Here is a 21433-nt window from a genome sequence, read left to right as displayed (position 1 = left end):
TGCCTGCCTGAGGGATTGTCAAAGTAATTCTGAATTGGTTCAAAGCCTGCAGATTCAGGAAGCTCCTCTGAAAGAAAACCCTGGGAGCACCTTTGCAGATCCCTCCTCGATTGACTTTCCCCACCTACGTTCACCTTCCCATCCACAGCGTGCACGCAGGCTGCATTTCGAGCCTAGTGCTCTTGAGATCTTGTGTCAGGGGAAAAACCCACATCGGTAGCTTGGGAATAACGCAGCTCATCTTTTGTAGCGTTTTGTAAGTTTTGCCCTTAACGTGGGTGCCAGAGTGCCTGACAGTTGTTTTGTGAGGAGTAAGGAAGGGTGTTTTACAGCTCGGCTGCTGGGAGGCACAGATGTTGCCGGCTGTGTCGTGGCGAGGTGGTAAAGGCTTCGAGGAAGGTGCAGAGCATTAATTATCGTTCTGCAGCTGTTCATTAGCCCACAGACACCTCATCCTGCCATCTTCAAGAATGACAACCACACAATTCCACACACACAACAAACCAGGAGGGGTGAAGGAGAAGACAGGAGCTATCTGAAGGTTACAATGAAAAGCAGTGTGCAGGAACAGCTGGGCATGCCCGCTGTGGGCTGCCTGGAGAACAAAGTGATCACAGGGCACTCTGGGGAGTGCCCTGGGGCTCAGCCCTAGTAGGCACAGCAGGGGGCGGGGTGAGATTCTCCTGGGAGACTCCAGGCAAGGCTCCTCTGTGTATGTAGGAAAGGCTGCTTATGGGTGTAGGGAACAAAAGAAAGCTTTCTCCTTTATGAATGTTATCTTTCAACTGTCTTCGAAACACATGGATTCCATCGTGCTGTGGGCTCAACTTGGGAAGATACATGCTCGCCATCTCTGACCCTGAGCATTGGTATATTTAGTCTGCTGAGATCTCGCTCAAACTCCGTCTCATTTTGCTCTACATAGGAGAACTAGGAATAACAGCCTCAGATACTGACTAACCGAGATTCTCGCTAAGTTCCTATGAGCTTAAGTCTAAATACTTAGCTCTAAGCATGGTGAAGCAGGCAAGATAAGTACTTCCCATCTCCATGCATGGTATACCCTTTGGCCTAGGCCCTACCTTCTGTACATCCCTGAAGTGAAAGCAGAAAGACAAACACCTCTTCTTACCCCAACCTGTGCACACGGTCTTGTTCATTCTACATCGCTTATGTACAGAGTTGAGAAGAAAAACCTTGTGTATGGTACAGGGCACCCACCTGCCACAGCCTAGTAGACTTAACTCTAGAGTGTGCAAAAGGTTCCCTACCAGGCATGCAAGTGATTTCAGCAAATGGGGAGGGCTCATCCCTTCCACAGCATTCCATGACGCTTTTGGTAGGGTAAGGTGGAGCTTCTATATGGCCTGCTTCCCAGCATTAGAGACTGTCTTATCCTTAATCACAAGTACTAGAGACTCACTGATGAGCCAGGACCTGGGATTAGCGCACCCTGATTGCCCTCTCCCACCTATCCCATTGTGCTATTACTCCAACCCATGCGTGGTCCCAGCACAGTTCATCCCATGACTGTTTACTTACCATACCCTGCCCCCAGCTTATCACTCACAGCTGTTTCTGTAGCAACCTCCGTTGTTGTCTTCTTAGCGGAAGTACCTTCAGTGCTCCAGGGAGGACACAGAACATGAGAGCTCTCAAGGCAAGGGGAAGTGGTCATCCTCTCCCTCCCACCACCTCAAATCTGGCCCACATCATTGGAGTGAATGGATCTTCACTTTAGGCAATTAGCTGGGCAGACAAATTCTGGATTTTCTGCGTGAAGTTAGACCTTCACTGCAACAATCCTTCCTTTTGTATAAGTCGAACCTGAGCTGAACCTTTGGGGCTGTTTCTCCGGCACTCTCCTCAGTGGTGTGCTCTCTCCTTCTCTACTAAGACTTAATGGCCGAAGCTACAATGAGGCAACATGAGCTAAAGTCCACTTTCAAAATAATAATAATAATAATAATAATAATAATAATAATAATAATAATAGTAACTTGGAAGGCAAGGTATTAAAAGGCCATCTACACCTGCAGCCTGTCATTGGGTTCTGTCTCTTGTCCCAAACTTCCAATCAGAGGTGATCTGTGCTCCGCCAAGTAGAGAGCCTGTTCTCCCCTCCCCTCTAACTCCTGCACTGACAACACAATGCTATTTCATTTTTTAAGTGGTTTTCTTCGTTCTCCGTGGTTCCACTTTGGGCATTTTGCTATTTTTATATTATTTATACGGGTGTGATTCTTTTGTGATGATTATCTGTGATTAATCCTCGCAGCTATGGGAAAAATCAGTGTAGCAGTTTGTGCCACATCTAACAAGAGTTGATGTCTGCGTAGCTTTTCTGTGTTAAGCAGCTTTGCAAGTTCACTTTAATTGACAGGAGGAAAAGAGGATAGGCAATTAAAAAGGTGTTTATTATTTATTTTTTAATTTATAATTTATGGGAATTATGTATACAGTAGACAGATAATAAGGCAAGCTTTCCCCGTGATTTAGTGAAACCAGGTGGCCCGTCAGCCGGGTCCTAGTGCCCTCTGGAGACTGCTTTTGTGTCCCTTCTCCATGGGTAGACTCTGTCATCAGTCAGAAGTCACCCTCTGCCAAGAGGAAGGAGGAGGAGATGCCAATCCCAGGAACAGAGTGACAGCATGGACCACAAACAACCTTTATCTAGAACAGCAGCCACAGCCTAATGCCTGCTCTCCATCCTCACAAAGCAGAACAGGAAGGAGTGAAGTAACCAGTGAGTGGCCATCTCCCAGATGCCAGCATTCGAAGCTTGACTTGAGTATGAAGGGTTAAAGGGGGGAGAGGATTTTTTTTTCCAGAACCGTATTTCTATCTCTGAAACGCCAGGCAGCTCATATGTATACATTTCTCTCCACTAAGACCTAATTTTCCACCATTTTCCTTGATTTGTGGCTCTCTTTTCCCCATTTCCTTGATTTAATGCCCAATTATTTTTTGTCCCATTGCCAGTAAAACAAAATATTTCATAACTGCTTCTATGAGGTTTTAGGATACTATTTTAAATACATAACTTACACTCCTTATATTGCAAAATTGAGGGGACTCTCGTGAACATATGGATTCTTCATTTTTCTCAGCCAGGCTGACCTAAACTTGACAGTTCAGAGTACTGTGCCAAACTTTAACGGATTTCCTGCGCTCTCCCTTCAGGCTTTAACTCAGCACCTTCCCTCGGCATCACCTCGAAAGCACAATAGTGAGACCTCATTTCACCCTCCCCCACAGGCACTGAGGACTGAGTGACAGAGCCAGTGGTCAGCTGACTGTTTCTATACCTCCCTGGCCCCACATCTGCCACCAATGACCTGCAGTGCAGGCTGGCTCACTGCGCTGGTGTGGCTGTCCCTAGTAACTTGGTATAAGAAAAGTGAGTGTTTAACATCGACTTTCTTCTAGTTTTCTTACAGTTATGAAACTCTGGATTTCTGCCGGTGTCCTGGAAACACAAATTAAAGCCCCAGACCAATGGATCTGGCTTTACGATATGAAGAGGAAGAATCTAAGGCATCAAGAGGCATGCCTTGTGACTATTAAAATCCTTTTCCCAGTCTAAGCTTCCTTCGGCCTGATTTTTGCATGGGACATAGACAAGGACAGAAAAGAACCTTATAGAATCCCATCTCCGTTTTCTTGGACACTCTCACTCCTTTTTTCTGATCATCCTGTTTCATGGTTTGTCGCTCTGTCCTCAAAATAAAGTAAAAGTAATTTTGCTTTTCGAAGTATGTATGAAGTTCAAGAGAGTGTACAGAGATTCTGGGAACACTCATGGGTGTCAAAAACCATTGTCACCAAACCTCTTCTGGAAATAAGGTCACAGGATGCAGCCTCTTAAACCTAGGCGAGAGAAACAATGAGGAAGGAGATCAGAAACCGCTGATACACAAAACAAGCCCAATGGCTAGAGAGAGAAGAAGCCAGAGAAGCAAAACTGTAATGGTAGTTATAGAAAGCCCAAGTGAAGATTAGTTAGGGCTGGGTAAGAAGGAACTTTCAAGGCCATCAAAGGAAGAGGCCTGGTTAAGAGACCACTGTCAGGTTAAAATGGGCCTGGGCTGCACTATACTTTGTACTGGTTCAGATCAGCCCTGGCTGAAAGGACTGAGAGATGCTGAAACCACTGATGCTATCCTGATACTTGATAGAAGCATCTGGGAGTCTGTGGGGGAAACTGAAAGAACCTTCTGCTCTGTGTGTCTATGGGAGCCAGAGACTCAGCTCAGCTGCAAAATTCTGCAAATAGAATCAACAGAGCCCAGTGCAACTTGATGGACGTGGATATGTTTCTCACATACAAACATCACAGCCAGGGAACAGAGGTCAGTACCCAGCCTGAATGAGGGCCTTGTTCTCCCAGCCCTACCCACAAAGGCAAGTTCACTGAGTGTTTTCTTTATGCAGGATCAGAAGAACTCACAGAGACCAGGGAGACAAGCAGACCACCCCAGAGCTCAGCCACGTATGGCGTTAGCCCTCCAATTCTTCCGCCCTTCTGCAAAATCCCACACTGAAGATTTTCACCAACCCCAGCCCACTGAGCAAAGACAGCAAGCAGTGATCACCTAAGAACATGTACTCATTAGGACAACATGTTCCCACCCTTTACAGGCTTAAAACATAAGATGGCTCAGCCCACAAAATGCTCACTGCACAAGCAGGATAACCTGAGTTCGTTTCCTAGAACCCACAGAAAAGCCAAGTGCAATGGTGTCTGCCTTCAATCCCAGCTCTGGGGAAATAGAAGCCCGAGGATCCGTAAAACTCAGTAGTGAAAATCAGTGCAGTGAATGTTCTCTGTCTCTCTGTCTCTCTGTCTCTCACACTGTGTGTGTGTGTTGGGTGGGTGTGTGGGGTGGGGACTAGGGAGATAATTTTTTAAATGTAACAAGGTGGTTTGGTTCTCATCTCAATTAGAGAAAAGCATCGCCCTCTTCTGCACAAGGCAGGTAGAGTTGCTCATACCTGGTTCTGCGAGCAGGAAAGGGCCTGCTACCTTCCCCCTATATTTTTTAAGGGAAATTTTTAAAGTTAATTAAGTAAAAAGATAGGACCAAGGAGGATTTCTTCTCTCGTGACTCCTTACTTTTTACCGTATCGGGCATAACTATAAAGCAAGGAAGCCGGTCTCCTATAAAGGCAAAGGAAATTTATACAGCAAAATGAACATAGTTGATGGAGTTCTAGAGTGCTAATAAATAATACCTTTTTCCTGCTTCACATGAACGCTAACACCAAATCAGAGAGATACTCGGGAGTCACATAGACAGAATTGAAAATATCACCAATATTATTGACCATGGGGCTTTTAATATGCCCCATGATCAAGGGAGCTTGCTAATACGTAATCACCCAGTCATTCAGACTCACCCACACAGACCTTCCCAATGTGCAGGCCAAGAGATTTGCAAGCCAGAAAATCTTAGCGTAGAACTGGAGCACTGAGCCTCTCACTCCTGCTGTCCATGATCCAATGCTTGGCCTTTCATATAAAGGAGTGGATAAAGGATGGTCACCAATGTCATTCTGGAGAGTAGCCTTCCAAACAGGTCTATATCTACAGCCAAGGGAAGGGTCATCTGGCCCAACCTAATAACATCTCTAAGTGGACATCTTGAGACACAGTCTATTTTAGTGGTCTGTCCATTACTCAGAGTGCTCGTGAGCTCTTGGGGAGCCTATCTAGAGCCTGCAGTTAGATACCTCTGGTCATGGCATAGTCTCATCCCTACATGTGAAATAATTAGGAATTCTTAGAGTACAGCAAGTGGTTACCATTTAAGGTCAGGATGAGTATGACAACTGAAAGACGGACAGTGGTCTTGTGCGAGCTAAATGCTGATGCTGAAATTTGATTGGTGTTTACCTCATGGTAACATTGGAAATGAAGACCTAGTCACTGTAATGAGACTTTCCAAGGCAAAAAGTGGGGGCCTATAGGTTGACCAGACCTTTCCTCTTTCCTTTTTTGATGACATTTCAAAGCTACATCCAAGTATAAGAAGTTACCTCACAGTATAATTAAGAGGCTGGAATATTGGTTCTTCTGTACTATTTGTTTATGAGCAGGAACACATAACTGGCATGGGTAAAGGATTTATAGGTTAGCAAATTTGAAGAGGACAGCTTTCCTTTCATAAAATTTTCCTATAGGGGAAAATCATACTGACTGCATTGTGGGCATCAAGCAAATGTGTGTGGGAGATTTAACGGACAGTGGAACTATCAGCAGGAAGTGAGTACAGGACCACCAGCTGCAATTCAGGAAAGGCGTGGCACTCAGATGAGCAGGCCATCTCTAATCACATCATGGTTTCAAAGGCAGGATTCCTTGTGCTTTCTACATTTTTCCATTGTTGCCCATTAACTCTGTGAACCCGTCTTCCAGATGCTGCACATTGGTAATGGAATTTGGAAGGTGGGCAGAAAGAGAAGGCAGGTTTGAAATGGGATGAGAAGCCAGACTCTCAAGGACCAGAAGCAGGGTCTGAAGCCACAGCTTGAACACCGGGATGGTGGAGCTGGGGACAGGGCTCAGTGAGTCAGAGCACCTGACGCACAAGCATGAAGGCCTGAGGTAAGACTTCCAAAACCCAAGTAACAGCAGGGCACGGGGGCTGGAGGGATGGTGTGGCGGTCAAAAGCACTTGTTGATTTTGCAAAGGACCTGGTTGGTCCTCACATGGCACTTCCCAGTACTCACGTGGTGACCAACAAGCCTCTGAAACTCCAGTTCCAAAGGATCTGACGAACTCTTTTGGCCTCTGCAAATACTGCATATATATATGGCACAGATGTGCAGGCAAAACACATAAAATAAAAAAATAATAGTTTCTAAAAGCTGTGCCATGTGTGCCTTTAACCCTGGTTGGTGCCGGGTGAGGAGGAATACAGAGACAAGAGGACCTCTCACTCTCTAGGACTTGTTCGCTACCAGTGTACCATGTTCAGTGAGAGACCATGTCTTAAAGGAGTAAGGTAGAGCATGAGAGCAGAACACCCACCTCTAACCTCAGCATGCACAGACATACCCTACAGACACACACACACACACACACACACACACACACACACACACACAGACATACCCTACACATACACCCACAAATAAACACAGACATACCCTACATATACAAACACACAGACATAACCTATATATACACATACCTACAGAGAGAGAGAAAGAGATCTTACACTCATACACAGAAAGAGACAGACACACACAAACACACTCACAATAGGACATATGCCAGACATACACTTGCATAAAAATGAATTAATTAAAAATAAAACCCTAGTTGTTGGAGAGATCTTGTCTCTTCCAAGTAGAGACGGGAAACCCCGAACCAGGAATCAGGGGCTGAGAGGCACAAACACTGAAGGCTGGGGAAAGCAGGCTAAGAGAGTTTATGATGATCAGAAAGAAATGAGGTTAATGCATTTGAAACTCCTACATCCTCCTGAGAAGAATGAGAGGCTGAATGGTGTTGGCACATAAGGCAGTAGGAAGTTGGGATAAAGGACATTGTTGTAATGCAGGCCTGAAGAAATCAGAAGAGATAGGATGACAGGTATGGGTGACTCATGTCAGTAAACCTGGCCCTCTGGAAGCTGAGGCAGGAGGATTGCTAAAAGTTCCAGATCTGACTGGGCTACAGGAGTGAATTCCAGGTCAGTATTAGCTATGGTGCAAGATTCTGTCTCAAAAAAACAAGGGGTTGTTTCTTACTCCTATCAGAGAAGAGTGACATTTAGGACCTTGCCACTGACATAGTGAGGCTTAGTGGTTCCCATCTGTGCCGTGCAGGCGGGGAACACAGAGGTCCCCAGAGCCACATTAGCATAATGCACTGCTCCTCTATGACATCCTGGAGAACTCCCATTAGAACTTCAGACTGTTCGCCCCTCTGTTCGGAAGGTATTTTGACTGCTGTCCGGAAGGCGGGAACAGCTGGGCTGTTAAAGTCAACAGGCTCCCACTTCCACACAGACCAGACTGTGTCATAATTGGAAATGTGAAATATGCCTTCCACTACTCAATTCTCGGGGGCTGAGGAGGCTTTTTTCCCCTCCAAATCCCAGAAAAGACCAGTGCCAGGCTGAAGTAGATGCCCCAGTTTTGTGTGCTCCCTGCCAGTGTACCCCTAAATCTGTGGGCTTAGCAGCTCTGTTTGGGAAAGAAGGAGATAAACATTCGGGAGGATGCAGGAAAGCTGAGCCGTTTAAATGGACCCTGTCAACACATTAGTCGCACACAGGAAGCAGCCTTGTCGATCCTTCACCTGGCCGTGTGAGGCTTCAGGCCTCCAGGCCTCTGCTGGATGCCTTTGATTCTGTGAAACCCTCCCAGGGATCTCACAGTGTGCTCGCTTCTCTAACGCAAAACCCCAGAATGCCAGCGTTTGCACAGAAACATTACCGAAATCCAGACGGCTTTTCTGTGGACTACACTCTTTCCTGAAGCTTCCTTCACCCTTTACCTTCAGCCCGGATCTCCTTTCATTACCCCCCCAACCCATCCCCGTCTCCCACTGCTCCTCAGCGCCTCCCTCACTCTGATGTAGAACCTACTCCTTTCCCTGGCTCAGCTTGGGTATCATGTGACTTGTTCATATGTCGAAATGTTGTCCATGGAAGATGGATATACTCTGCCCTGCCCTGCCTGCCCTCCCCCCAACAGTGTCTGGGGTCTGAGAGTCCAGTGCAAAAGGGAGACTTTTGCTACCATTAGAAATTGCAATATGTTCCTCCCTGAGATATCCAGACAAATCAGATACACCTCAAATAGCCAAGATCACTTTTCTACCAAAATCCATCACCAGAGCTACTAAACAGACAAACATTTCTCCTGTTGCTATAATTATGAGTTGATTACACTACCAAAAGCCTTTGTTCCTTGTAGCCTTCCTAAAGGGTAAAAGGCTACTGTAGACAGTGCTTTCTCCCCAGTGTCTAGGTTTCTTTCTGGCTTATTTTGGGGGTAGAATGAAGCATAAGTAAAAGAATTATTTTACCACACAGATAGATAATAGATAGATAGATGATAGATAGATAGATAGATAGATAGATAGATAGATAGATAGAAAGATACATGATATATAGATATAAATGATTTATAGATGAATAGATAGATGATTGATAGGTAGATAGATGAATAGATAGAGGATAGGTAGATGGATTGATAGATGGATAGCTGACAGATAGATGATAGATAGCTAGATAGATGATTGATACATAGATAGAAGAATAGAAAGATGGTAGGTAGATAGATGGATAGATGATGGATGGATAGATAGATAGATAGATAGATAGATAGATAGATAGATAGATAGATAGACAGACAGACAGACAGACAGACTTCCTCCTCAACAAGAATGCAAGCTGCTTTTTCTGTCCATCAGGATCTAGCCCAGGTAACAGCCCATGTGGTTGTTTAAGAGCTACTTAAGCCATGTACACCCACATGTTACACAGCCTCTGCTCCCTGCCACCACCTTCCTCTAGTTTCTATGGACTGAGTGTAACATTTCTAAGAGCTGACCAGAAAGTTCTCTGCAGAGCACACAGGAGGCTGTTACATCTTGGGAGGTGGGAGGGGGGGCAAATCCAGCAAAGATTCCTCCCTTCCCCTGTTCTATGGCCATACAGAAAGTGCCCAGACCCTTGAGCAGAGAAATCGGTTCCACAGTCACTTAACATCATCGGCAGTGCTATTGACAGCTCTGTCCTAACCTTTGCCAAGGAATTTGACCCCCAGCCAAAATCCACACTGTGGCCAGAAAGAAATGGTGAGGGGCCAGTCCAGGAGCCTGACTCCTTGATAATTATTTGGCTGAGTGTAAAAACAGGAAGCATTAATAATTTCTAGTCCTTTTGACAGACAAGACTCATGCCCCAAAGCCAAAGCAAGCAGCCAGGGCTCCACACCAATACCAGGCTCAGGCAGATGCTGTCGAGCATTGGTTAGCATTGAGATCTGTTTGGTTCGGTTTCTGTGACATTTTATAAAGAATCCCAATAGAGGGAGAACAACAAATGTGTTGGAAAGCAACAAAAGGTTCTGATCACCCTGATCAGTCTTTCTCACGAGGCATTGTTTCCCATCCCCCATCCTCCATCCCTGAACCCTGATGAGAAGCCCGGAAAACAACTGTACCAGAGCAAGAGAGGACAGGCAGGCAAGTTGAAGAGCAAATCTGTTCATGTGAGGCCCCTTGAAGAGAGCTACTTTCTTTTTCTGAGTATAAATAATGGGCTGAGGGATCAGAATGAAGCCTGACAAGGAACCTGTCAACATTTCCAACCCTCACAGTCTTTAAATATTCAAACACCATGATGTTGAAGGATCTTTGACTTTTCTCTTCATTTTTTTCCCTCCGAATGTCAACAAACACTGTGTTTGCTGAGTGAAGAGCGCAGCTCCGCCTTTCCTTGTAAAATAAAAGAGAGGCAGTATGAGAAAGAAGATAAAAAGATGGGAGAGAAGCTGAAGATGCTCCAGGCTGCCCTGAAGGAAGGACCACAAGCTAAAAAAGGAGGCAGAAGATGAGGGCGGCCTTGCAGAGCTACAGCGGTCTCTCAGAGACCTTGCAGTCCTATGCTTCGTTTACAGGAAGGAAATTAAGACTGAAGACACTTTAAATAGGCTCGCAAAGACAAATTTAGAAAATAAATAAAACTAGTTCAATTTCTCAGGCCTGAAACGGATTTCTTTTTACTATGATCTCCTTACACAGAAAGAAAAAGAAAAAAAAGATGTTTCTCACAGGCTGACACAAATATGATCTGCTCTATCTGTAAGCATTTATTGAACCCCTACTGTGATGGTTAATCTTCACTGTCAACTTGACTGGCTTCAGAATCACCATGGAAACACACTTTTGATTGTGTCTATGAGGTTATTCCCAAAAGGGTTTAACTGAAGGGTAGGTGGCTCCTCCCGTGGGCCAAAGTCCTAGATGAGAAGAAGAGGAGACCAAATAGGAGAAGGAAAAGCTGAAAGTGAGCACCAGAATTCCTCCCTCTGCTTCCTGACTGCAGATTCGCCAGGCAGCCAGCCTCCTCAAGTGCTTGAAGCCACACCCTCTCCGCCATGATGGAACAAGTCTGACGTGGACAGGGAACGAGTCATGAGGAGGAGAAAAACAAGAAAGAAAGCTGTCAAAGGAGATCTTCTTCATCCAGGTTCTTTTAAACTCTATGAGAAGCAGTTACAGTGTAGGTGTTGGTGAGCTGTTGGCAATGCCCAGAGATACAGCCCAATAGGTAATTATGAAATTAATTCATAATTAGTGTGGATGGAAGAAGAATGAGCCTGGAGATGGTGGGGAGGTCAGTGTGATGGTCCAGCTGAACCAAAAGGAAATGTCCAGAGGGCATCAAATACTTAGGAAAGGGTTCCTGGTTAGTGTCAGACCCTCGAGGTTCACCCATAGACCAAGGTGAATGACACATGAAGTGTGACTGTGCCAACTCAAGTGAGAGTGAGCTTCAAAATAAAGGTGCAGGTGGAGGAAGAAGCTTCGAAAGTTGGTGCTTTCGGGACGAGACCATTGGGGATCCAAGAGAGCAGCAGAAGGAAGAAGGAAGAAGGAAGGAAGGAAGGAAGGAAGGGAGGGAGGGAGGAAGGGAGGAAGGAAGGAAGGAAGGGAGGGAGGGAGGGAGGGAGGGAGGGAGGAAGGAAGGAAGGAAGGAAGGAAGGGAAGGAGGGAGGGAGGGAGGAAGGAAGGAAGGAAGGAAGGAAGGGAGGGAAGAACAGAGGAAGGAAGGAAGGAAGGAAGGAAGGAAGGAAGGAAGGAAGGAAGGGAGGGAGGGAGGGAGGAAGGAAGGGAGGGAGGGAGGAAGGAAAAAAGGTGTAACTCTAACACAAGAGTCAAGGTAAGGGCCACAGTATTTGATGTAACCAACGGAAGGAAGTAATGGAGGTTGTAATGCCCAAAGATCAGACATGGTCAGGGATGAGTTTCAAGCAATAGCAACTCAGGACAGAGATAATAGAAGGCTCTGTCACGTGTCCCTACTCATCCTGTGGCTGATCTCCAGTGTAAGCCATGGGAGTCTGAATCACTGGTTTCCTCTAAAATGAAGAAGGTCCTTGTTTGGTTTGAACGTTTGTGTCACCTCCAAAGTCTGTTGAAATTCTTCCCCCAAGGGACAATGTTGGGAGGTGACTTAGGAGAGAAAAAATGCCTCAGGGGCGGCTCTTCAAGATCATAAGAGAGATCCCAGAGAGTTGGCTCACCCCTTCCACCATTGATGACACACCAGAAGAAACGATCTGCAAGCCAGACAGAAGACTCTCGCCAGACACCAAGTCTGATTACATCTTATCTTAGATGCCTCGGCCTCTGGAACTGTAAAGGATAAATCTCTGCTTACTTCTGAGTCACTCGACTTGTGATTTTTTTGATAGCAGCCTAAACAGACTAAGACCCTCAGCCTATCATGGCCCCCATGCTTGCTTGCCGACAGCAGCAGTCAAAAGGCATCTGCCCATATTAAGGGTGGGGATATCCATATGCTGCCATCTCCTTCCCTCATCCCCTCAGACTGGCACATTGACTCTGAAACCACTCACTCTACTGAGGTAATACCCCTCCCATCAATTTTAAAAACTTCTCATGAGGGCCCAGATGGAAAGACCACCTCATCCCGTTTGTCAGGGATAGCCCTATTGTTTGCTCTTCTGAAATGATAATTAACCAATCTGTCTTGGGCATTGGAATAGTTTCCCATAAAGGCTCATTTGGAGGTCTACAAGCCAGTCCCACCCTGTATCGTGGAAAAAGATTCCCTGCTCCCTAATCTCTTGACTCTCAGAGAGGTCCTGCCCTTCAGCAACATGGCTTAGGTTAAAGGTCTATACAAAACTCCCTTTTATTGAGCCCCTACTGTGCGTCAAGTCTTACCCTCCGTTGTCTTATTTTCCCCCAACTCTACTAGTGTATGGTTCTATTGCCTGAGAAAGGACACCAGACCAACCAACATTCATACAGTGGTGTTAGATGACTTGTCCTCAGGATATAAGCACCAAGTCTGTTCACCATTAATATGGGGTGATAAACTGAAATCACAATTCTAATTTTAGCTAGTGAGCTGATTCCTTTAGCTGGGTGAGCTGATTCTTAGTGGTCTAACAGGGTTATTTACAAGTACATGGATGAGTGGTTACTTGCAAGAGCACGAGTGACCTAAAGGCAGCTCTTTTTTCTTATGTAGTAGAACCCATTTCTCCTACGGTGAGACAAATCACAAACATGACCCACTTCATGCTTGGAAATGCAAGCCAGCAAGCTGCACTCCCTGGCTTATTTTCAGATGCTGTTGCTTCTAATTTGACCTCCCTCTGTTATGACTAGTAGATGCCCACATTCTATCTGTTGTTTAAATATTTTTCTATCTGCCCCGATTCTGGAGAAAATGAAGCTGAGCTGAGCTAAACAATATGCCGGTAGACACCCAGCTACTAAATGGCAGAGCCAGGACTCCTAGACAGCTGCAGCTCTACAACCCAACCTCCCAGTGCCAGCATTCTGCATAGCATGACGCTGCCACCCCACTCCATGCTTTTTCTGCACAGATATCTAATGGTCTTCCTGCAGAATGTCCATGATGGAAATTTGAAGTTGACTCCCTTGAACTGCAGTAACAATGAGGAAGGACCATCAGGGGAAAGTGAATCTTTAACCTCACTTTTGAGCATGTCAGGAATCTCAGGTATACTTATTGTTATGGTGGAGGATACAGGACCGAGTTTCGTGGTGGTGGTGGTGGTGGTGGCGGTGGTGGTGGTGGTGGTGGTGGTGGTGGTGGTGGTGGTGGTGGTGGTTGTGGTTTTGATTGGGTTTGGCTTGATTTTTTTTTTAATTCTCTGAACTGGTTCCTGGTTCCTAGGAAACGACCATAAATAAGCACGGTTTCCAATTCCGGGCTGTACTCATAATATTGAACAGCTGGTGACCCTTATGAATGTGGGACAATGGACCAGCCTAAACACTAGCCACATAAAGGGAAAGTCTGAAGTGGTAAAAGCACAAATAACCAATGATGTGCTCTTCTGGAAACTAATATCCAGCAAGCAAGAAACAACCAGAGGTGTGCCAGCAGCCTTGCCCTGCAGCAGCCACCAGGCTGGGCATGGGAACAGTGGAACTTGGCTGAACACACTCCCTGCCTTTTGAGCTCAATGTGTGGCCTGTGGTGGCAGCTGCAATAGCAGCTGCAAACCTGAACGGGGTGTGGATGCCACAGTCATTTTACAGAACTGCCGGGCCATGACTGGGGAGAAGGGTGTATCATTGGCACATATGACTTGTATATACGATGGGATTCAAAGGATCTACATCATGAGAAGCTCTCCAGGAGATCCCAACCAGTGCCAAAAATTAAGAGCCACACCACCTCACCTAAACTTTCAAAACATACAAAATTGGGCAAATCTGTTTTTCTGACTAAGGGAAATTAGGAACCTTATGCCATTAAGGAGAAGTAATTGAGAACAGAAGGCAAGAAAACTATCAATCCAAAACGTGGAATTCTATCCCAACTCAGCCCCTTAATAGGCCTTGGCCGAGTCATTTAATGTGTCTACAAATCTGTTTCATAATCTGTAAAGTATCAAACATGACACATTGCTCAATGTAGATAAATCTTAAATCAAAGATAACTCTGTGATGATGCCTTATGTCAATTAGCAACTGGCCAAGAACACGCAGCAACCATCGAGTGCCTTTCTCTTACACAAACAAGTGGTGGGGGAAGTGAACGTGAGAGGGACAATTTCATCAGCAGGTAGCTTCATTGGCTGTGTGTGTTCTCGGTGACAGCGGTGACAGCGACAATAGCAAGGTTATCTGAATCCAATCACAGGCACAGTTGGGGAGCAACAGATACAGAGCTCAGAGCCAGATCTTCAGGGACAGAGTGTCACTGAGGAAGACAGTCTTGTTCCTCATAGCAATGTTCCCCTAATAAACCTTTCCTTTGAAAGACGTCAAGTGCTAGAACGTCAAGCCATGCAACACTAATCAAGACTTCTAAGTGCATCTCTTTTGTAATCACAGAGCAGAGTATCTGCAAGATGAGTCAAAGAATGCCCAAGTCCCCTCACAAGAGGATGGGGTAGAGAGAAAAAGCCAAGTGCCAAGGGCAGAGCAGATACCAGGCCCAGTGATGAACTGAGATGGACATGTGTGATGTGTGACTTACGGCAGAGTTTCACAATGACCACACATGCATGCACGCACGCGTGCGAGTGCATGTGCGTGTGTGTGTGTGTGTGTGTGTGCGCACCTATGTGTGTGTGAGTGCCTGTGTGCGTGTGTGTGTGCCTGTGTGTGTGTGTGCCTGTGTGTGTGCCTGTGTGTGTATCTATGTATGTATGTATGTGTATGTGTGTGTGTGCACGCCTATGTGTGTGAGTGCCTGTGTGTGTATGTCTATGTGTGTGTGCCTGTGTGTGTGTGTGCCTGTGTGTGTATCTATGTATGTATGTATGTGTCTGTGTGTGTGTGCCTGTGTGAGTGCCTGTGTGTGTATCTATGTATGTATATATGTATGTGTATGTGTCTGTGTCTGTGTGTGTGTGCGTGTGTGTGTGTGCGTGCGCATGTGCATGTTGCTATAATTAACATGCAGATTCTAATTCAAAATAGAGCTTGACACTTAGCACCTCTGTATACTCCTGGGAGATCTTAACACTTTACACTTCAATAGCCCCTTAGGACAATATAATATTAAACATAAGGCCAGAAGACTGGCTCCAATCCTAGTGAAAATATGACACAGGCTTTGAGAATGTTAGTTTCACTGCCTAAATTTGTTTTCTGATCTGGGTTCTAAGAAAGCTCTGCACCTTCCACAGAGACCTTAAGGATTTTACGTGGAATATGGACTAGTCCTTAGCAGAGCGATTGCTACAGGGACAGTGACTATAAACACCATGCACAATAGAGTAACATGAAGGCAAGGAGAGCCCAATACTGACTTGATTGTGATTGCCAAGATATACAGCACCTTCCTTGGTTCCTCTGATTTTATATATATATTTCCTTTTCTGGCCTGGAAGCTTGAGCATCCCCATGCTCTTTGGGCCTCTGTCATGCTCCCTCCTCTCCCTTCCCTTCCATTCACAGCACAAGTTCTTATTTCAAAAGAGATGAAGTCTACATCTCTATCCATCCTTCCTCCCCTGTCCTGATGCTGATGTGGTGACTTGAAACCCCACTGTTGGATCTACTCGACTTATTTACAAGTGTGCTCAGATTATTCACAAAACCAACACCCTCCCTCCCTTCCTTACCTGTGCTCCCACCTTCCCAGTGAACACTCCCTACTCCAGGCAGCTTCCAGGAGAGGCAGGCAGGCAGGCTCAGATGCCCTTGACCTGCCCTAGCATTTCCACTTGCCCCCTTTGCCTCTGGAAGACTTTTTTGAGGCTTGGGTCCAATGTCTTCATTATCTTTGACCAGAACTCTTGAAATATGATAGACTAGATTCTAGCCTGATAGTTGCTTATTATCTAGTCCTTGCAGGAGCCATGCATGTTATGAATAAGGACCCAACAGGACAATGGCTTTCACTGGGCTGGTGCTTAATCTTCTCAACAGGAGAGCACAGGCAGAACATAATGGGCCATGAAAGTCAGGTCCAAGTAGAGGCTCTCGGACCATCCCTGTCAGACTCCAGACTCTGGGGGGCTTATCATGTCTGGCTAGTTTATGAAAGAAAGAAATGAAAACTCTATTAATAATCCCTGAGGAAGGGAGAAAGATTAGAGATGGGCAGAGAAGAAGAGGGTAGGGAAGGAGGAGAAGATGTAGGGATACTTCCTAATATCTTGCTGTCTTTCTCAACATTTCTTGCTATAGATCATCTCAGTCTCTCTCAGCAAAGAAGAATTCTATGCTGGGAGACAGTTCATATGGCAAAGTTCTTGATAAAGCATGAGAACCTGAATTTGTTTTATTATAACTCACGTAAAAAGCCAGACATAGTGGCATGTGTCTCTAATCTCAGTTCTGGGCAGGCTGAACCCCTAGGGCTCAATGACCAGCCAGCATAGCCAAATCAGTGAGTTCCTGGTCACTGAGAAATCTAGAACAAGGTGGATGGTATCCTGGGAAATAGTGTCCAAGGTTGACCTCTGGCTTCCTCACAGAGCACACACACACACACACACACACACACACACACGCACGCACGCACGCACACACACACACACACACACCATTAAAAAATAAGAATCCTTTCTTTTAGAAAAAAAAAAGCTAGATTTTCTCTTCATTTGAAAATGTAAATTGATAAATTTTTTCAGTTTAATAAACGTTGTCCCTTGGCAGAGGGAAATGTTTTAATTTATGTTGCAAATATAACATATCCAGAAGAATGAAAGATAAATTGCAAAAATATTATATTTCAAGTAGTTAAAATGGAATTTTCATTCCTGAGAATTTTATAACCTGCTTGTACACCTGCCCACCACCCTTAGTCCATGGCTTCAGCAGGGAGGGGAAATAAGAAATGAAGTTTTCTGAGACAAAATGTGTTTGACATTCAAGTCTAATTTTTTAAATTCACAGAAAAAATGGTAATCTAGAAGACCCTGGCATTTCCTGGGCAGGTACCAGGCACTTGAGAAAACAAATGTCTTTCTGAGCTCCAGGGAGCAAGCAAGGTAGCTAAATGGGAGTGGGAGGACTGCGGCTGCAGGGAAGCTCAGGGATGCTGCAGAGGGGAATGGTGGGAGTCCTGAGAGGACCACTCCATTCACAATACCACAAGGTTGCCTTGCAGGATGCCAAGAGAGGAGAAAGGACCTTCTCTCTCCATAGCTGCCTTAGTCCACTAAAAGAGGTAAGTTCTCCAGTGACACACACACACACACACACACACACACACACACACACACACACATACTGCATTGTGGAAATTCCAGAGCAGTGCCTCTACTGAGTCAAGACACATGGTAGTTTAATGTCCCGGCTGCTGGTGATGTTTTGGAAGGTCATGAAACCCTTGGGAGATGGGACCTCACTCCCTTATTTGTGCTTCCTGGCTAAGAAGGCAATTCACCTCCTGCCCAAGCTTTCCCCACCACGATGGACTGCATCCCCTCTGAAACTGTGAGCAAAAATAAACCCTCCCTCCCATAAGCTGCTTCCTGTGAGGTATTTGGTCACAACTAGAAGAAAGGTGATTAATAGAAGGCATGAATGCTTTCAAGAATGTAAACTAGGATTTAAAGTGGCCAGGAATTTGGCAGTGTCACAGGAGGTGACCTATGTCGTAAACCACACCAGCCATTGATACTTAGCAGCCAACACAGTGACAACTGAGAATTAGGACTCAAAGCACATGAAGTCACTACTGCTCACCAGGGCCCAGCCAGGGCCAAAACCAGTAGAAGAAGCAAGCAGAATTCTCCTCCCTGGCATTGGGGCTATGACACCATAGATAAGCTTTTTTCTGCTCATTGCTCTGCTTGGAGATAATAAAGGGGAAGAGGATGTGAGAGAGGACGTGGTCCCAAGAAGAAATATGGACTTAAAATAACTGAATTTTAATTCCCTAAGTAAATACCGAAGTGACAAGAAATTAGGCTAGAGTTTTTTTTTTGTTTTTTTTTTTTTTTTTTTTGGTTTTTTTTTTTTTTTTTTTTTTTTTTCGGAGCTGGGGACCGAACCCAGGGCCTTGAGCTTCCTAGGTAAGCGCTCTACCACTGAGCTAAATCCCCAGCCCCTTAGGCTAGAGTTTTACCAAACTGCATTTGAATGTAGTTTATTTGATGGCTGTAAAAATATATAAAATATAATATGCGTGTATATAAGATATAAATACATAAAAACACTGATATAAAAACTAAATATTAAAAATCCCTATCACATGTCTATACATTTGAATTGGAACTGTAAAGACAAAACAGTCTTTAGGCTTGGAGTTTAGTGGGAAGCCAGTGATATCGCCATTACAGAGCAGTGCTGGGCACTAAAACAGAGGAAACGCTTTAAAATCCTAAGTGTGATTGCCTCTTTGGAGTGGTGACATCAAGTGAGCCAGTGACACCGGCTTTGCCACATGCTTTCCTTGCTACTGCCCAGAATTCAAAGAGGCAATAGTCTGACAGCCAGCCTTGGCCACCGGGACCAGGCTCCATCCACAGGAGAGAGCAGCAGAACTAGCCATGGGGTTAGGACACTTGCTAGACCTGAGTTGTCAGGACCCACCAAGACCTACTGGATGAGAATCTCTAAGTGTGTGTTTTAACAAACACCCAGGCAGTTTGGAAACACATGCAGGCATGAGGAACACAGAGTAGCTTGAAGATATATACAGAAGATATATACAGATATGGCATGGGGAGATGATTACCCAGAGTTGAGGCCTTCTGACAGAGTAGTAGTCTCAGACAAGTCCCCATTCTTCAGAGTGGTAACTCTGACCAAAGAGAGCACCCCTAGTAGAGAAGAATGACAGGAAAGAATAAGAAAACATTATGATAACTTCTGTTTTTGTAACACTTCTTTTTTTTTTTCAGTGAAAATATCCAATCCTCTTTCTGTCAGAAAATATCTAAAATTATCTACCAGTCTAAGAAGACTGAGAAAATGCTGATTCAGAATTCTGGGTGTGTTTCCTTGGGAAAGCAAGCTATAGAAACTCTGACAGCTAAAACCATTACTCCAGTGTGTGTCCCAAGATCCCTGCTGCTCTATCTGACAATTCTTCTCACTGCTTCCTGCAGTGCATAATCAGCCCCATGTTCAGAAGAAGAGAAAACTCTGTGGTCCTTGAGAGCACTCTGCACAAATAGCACGGCTCTTAGGTACTGGGATCTCAGCAAAGACCACTGGGTAGAAGCCACAGAGTCAGGTTTCATGTCCAAACGAAAAGACCCTGACAGCTCTCTGAAATGCTCAGACATAGTGTCATTTTCCCAAGAGGGTAAAACGTTAAGCCCATGGTGCCAGATTTTGATTGTGAAGCGCTGTCTTTGTCTGGTCTGTTCTGGAATCCCCTTCCCACTCAATTCTTCTACTCTCAGTCCCTTCCAAACAACCCAACTTCCCTCCTAGAATTTAGTCAATACTAGTTCATCATTAGTCATTACTGCGCATGCCAGTGGGGACGAAGGAATCCCCTGGGAAGAAGAAGCTCTGATGAGAAGTGTGTGGACAGCCCAAGCCTCTATGGCAGGAACCGATTTAGCTGGAGTCCTGAATGGAGGGAGCGCTTCCCTGGGACCACGTGATTCCTGTGGGCCTCCTAGTCTTGACCGAACTAAATGAGTAGCCTCGAGGTGAACACTGTCTGCAGTTCCAGCTGGCCTTTGAGTCCTGGGGTGTGAGCACATATCTCTGAGAGAAGCTAGCCTGTTCGCTGCCTTGATCTCCAGATAAAATATTGATTAGGAAATTTAAAAGTTTGAAGTGATTTAGGAGCCCCGAGACGGGGACATAATGTGCTATGCCCAGCTGCGTTTTGAGTCATCTGTCTCCTGTCAGCAAGCAGAAAGAAGCTGACAGGATCGATACAAACATGTCTGAAGACAGGTTAAACTCATTTCCTTCCCCCTGAGGCTATGGGTGCGATGGGCGAGACCTGGGAGCTGACGACTGAGACCAAGGCTGCACCCCCATCTACCTGGCACTGGACAACGCAGCCTGTTGAGACCATGCCTGCCCTTCCTCCTTCACTGGCTCATTCAGATCTCTCTGCTGATGTGTCTGGAACTTTGGCCCTCTTCTTTCCCTTCCTACAGGTCTAGTAAGATCTGCCCTCTGGCCTAAGTGGAAAATAACAATAACAGCTGTAATATATTTAGCAACTGATGTGTGTTGTGAATCTAGAAGTAATCGCCATTCCTTCTTTCCCAGAGCCTCCGACTCCTTACATTTCTGTGACAGAAGATAATTAAGCCTTCTTTATTTGAGTCGATGGATGCAGATACATGGTGGCTGCCATTAATGACACTGAATTGAACGCTTCAAAAAACTAAAACAGTAAATGTCATGTTTGTGGTGATTTGAGTGAAAATGCCCCCCATAGGTTCTTATATTTTAATGCATAGTTGCCAGGGAGTAGAACTGTTTGAGAAGGATTTGTGGGTGTGGCCTTGGTGGGGGAAGTATGCTTTGAGATATCAAAAGCCCATGCCAGGCCCAGTTTCTCTCACTCAGCCTGAGGACCAAGATATAAAGCTCTCATCTACTGTTCCGGCACCATCCCTGTCCACTTCCTAACTATAAATATAAAGTCTAACTCTAAAACCATAAGCAAGCCCTGTCTTAGTTAGGGTTTTATTAATGTGAAGAGACACCATGACCATGGAAACTCTTATAAGGAAAACATTTAATTGGGGTTCATTTACAGTTAAGAGGTTTAGTCCATTATCATCATGACAGGA

The 21433-nt window shown here is 45.3% G+C and overlaps 1 long non-coding RNA gene across 6 annotated transcripts in view; it reads right to left on the bottom strand.

Annotated features, from left to right (window-relative positions):
- LOC120096293 (uncharacterized) overlaps positions 1–21433 on the bottom strand; it is a 160366-nt gene that overhangs the window by 23593 nt on the left and 115340 nt on the right. For 2 of the 6 annotated variants that reach the window (XR_015635562.1, XR_015635565.1), the window contains 3 exons: positions 19399–19483; positions 5401–5512; positions 3742–3870 (listed from right to left, as the gene is read on the bottom strand). This is a non-coding gene — a long non-coding RNA (uncharacterized LOC120096293). Of the gene's footprint in view, positions 1–2117; positions 3871–5400; positions 5513–19398; positions 19484–21433 lie in introns of those variants that run through there. The other 4 variants (XR_015635563.1, XR_015635564.1, XR_015635566.1 and 1 more) reach the window with 3 other exon arrangements.

This window comes from Rattus norvegicus, chromosome 13, assembly GCF_021556685.1.
Source record: "Rattus norvegicus strain SHRSP/BbbUtx chromosome 13, alternate assembly SHRSP_T2T, whole genome shotgun sequence".
Lineage (NCBI taxonomy): Eukaryota > Metazoa > Chordata > Mammalia > Rodentia > Muridae > Rattus > Rattus norvegicus.
This window is presented reverse-complemented; position numbering and strand designations above follow the sequence as displayed.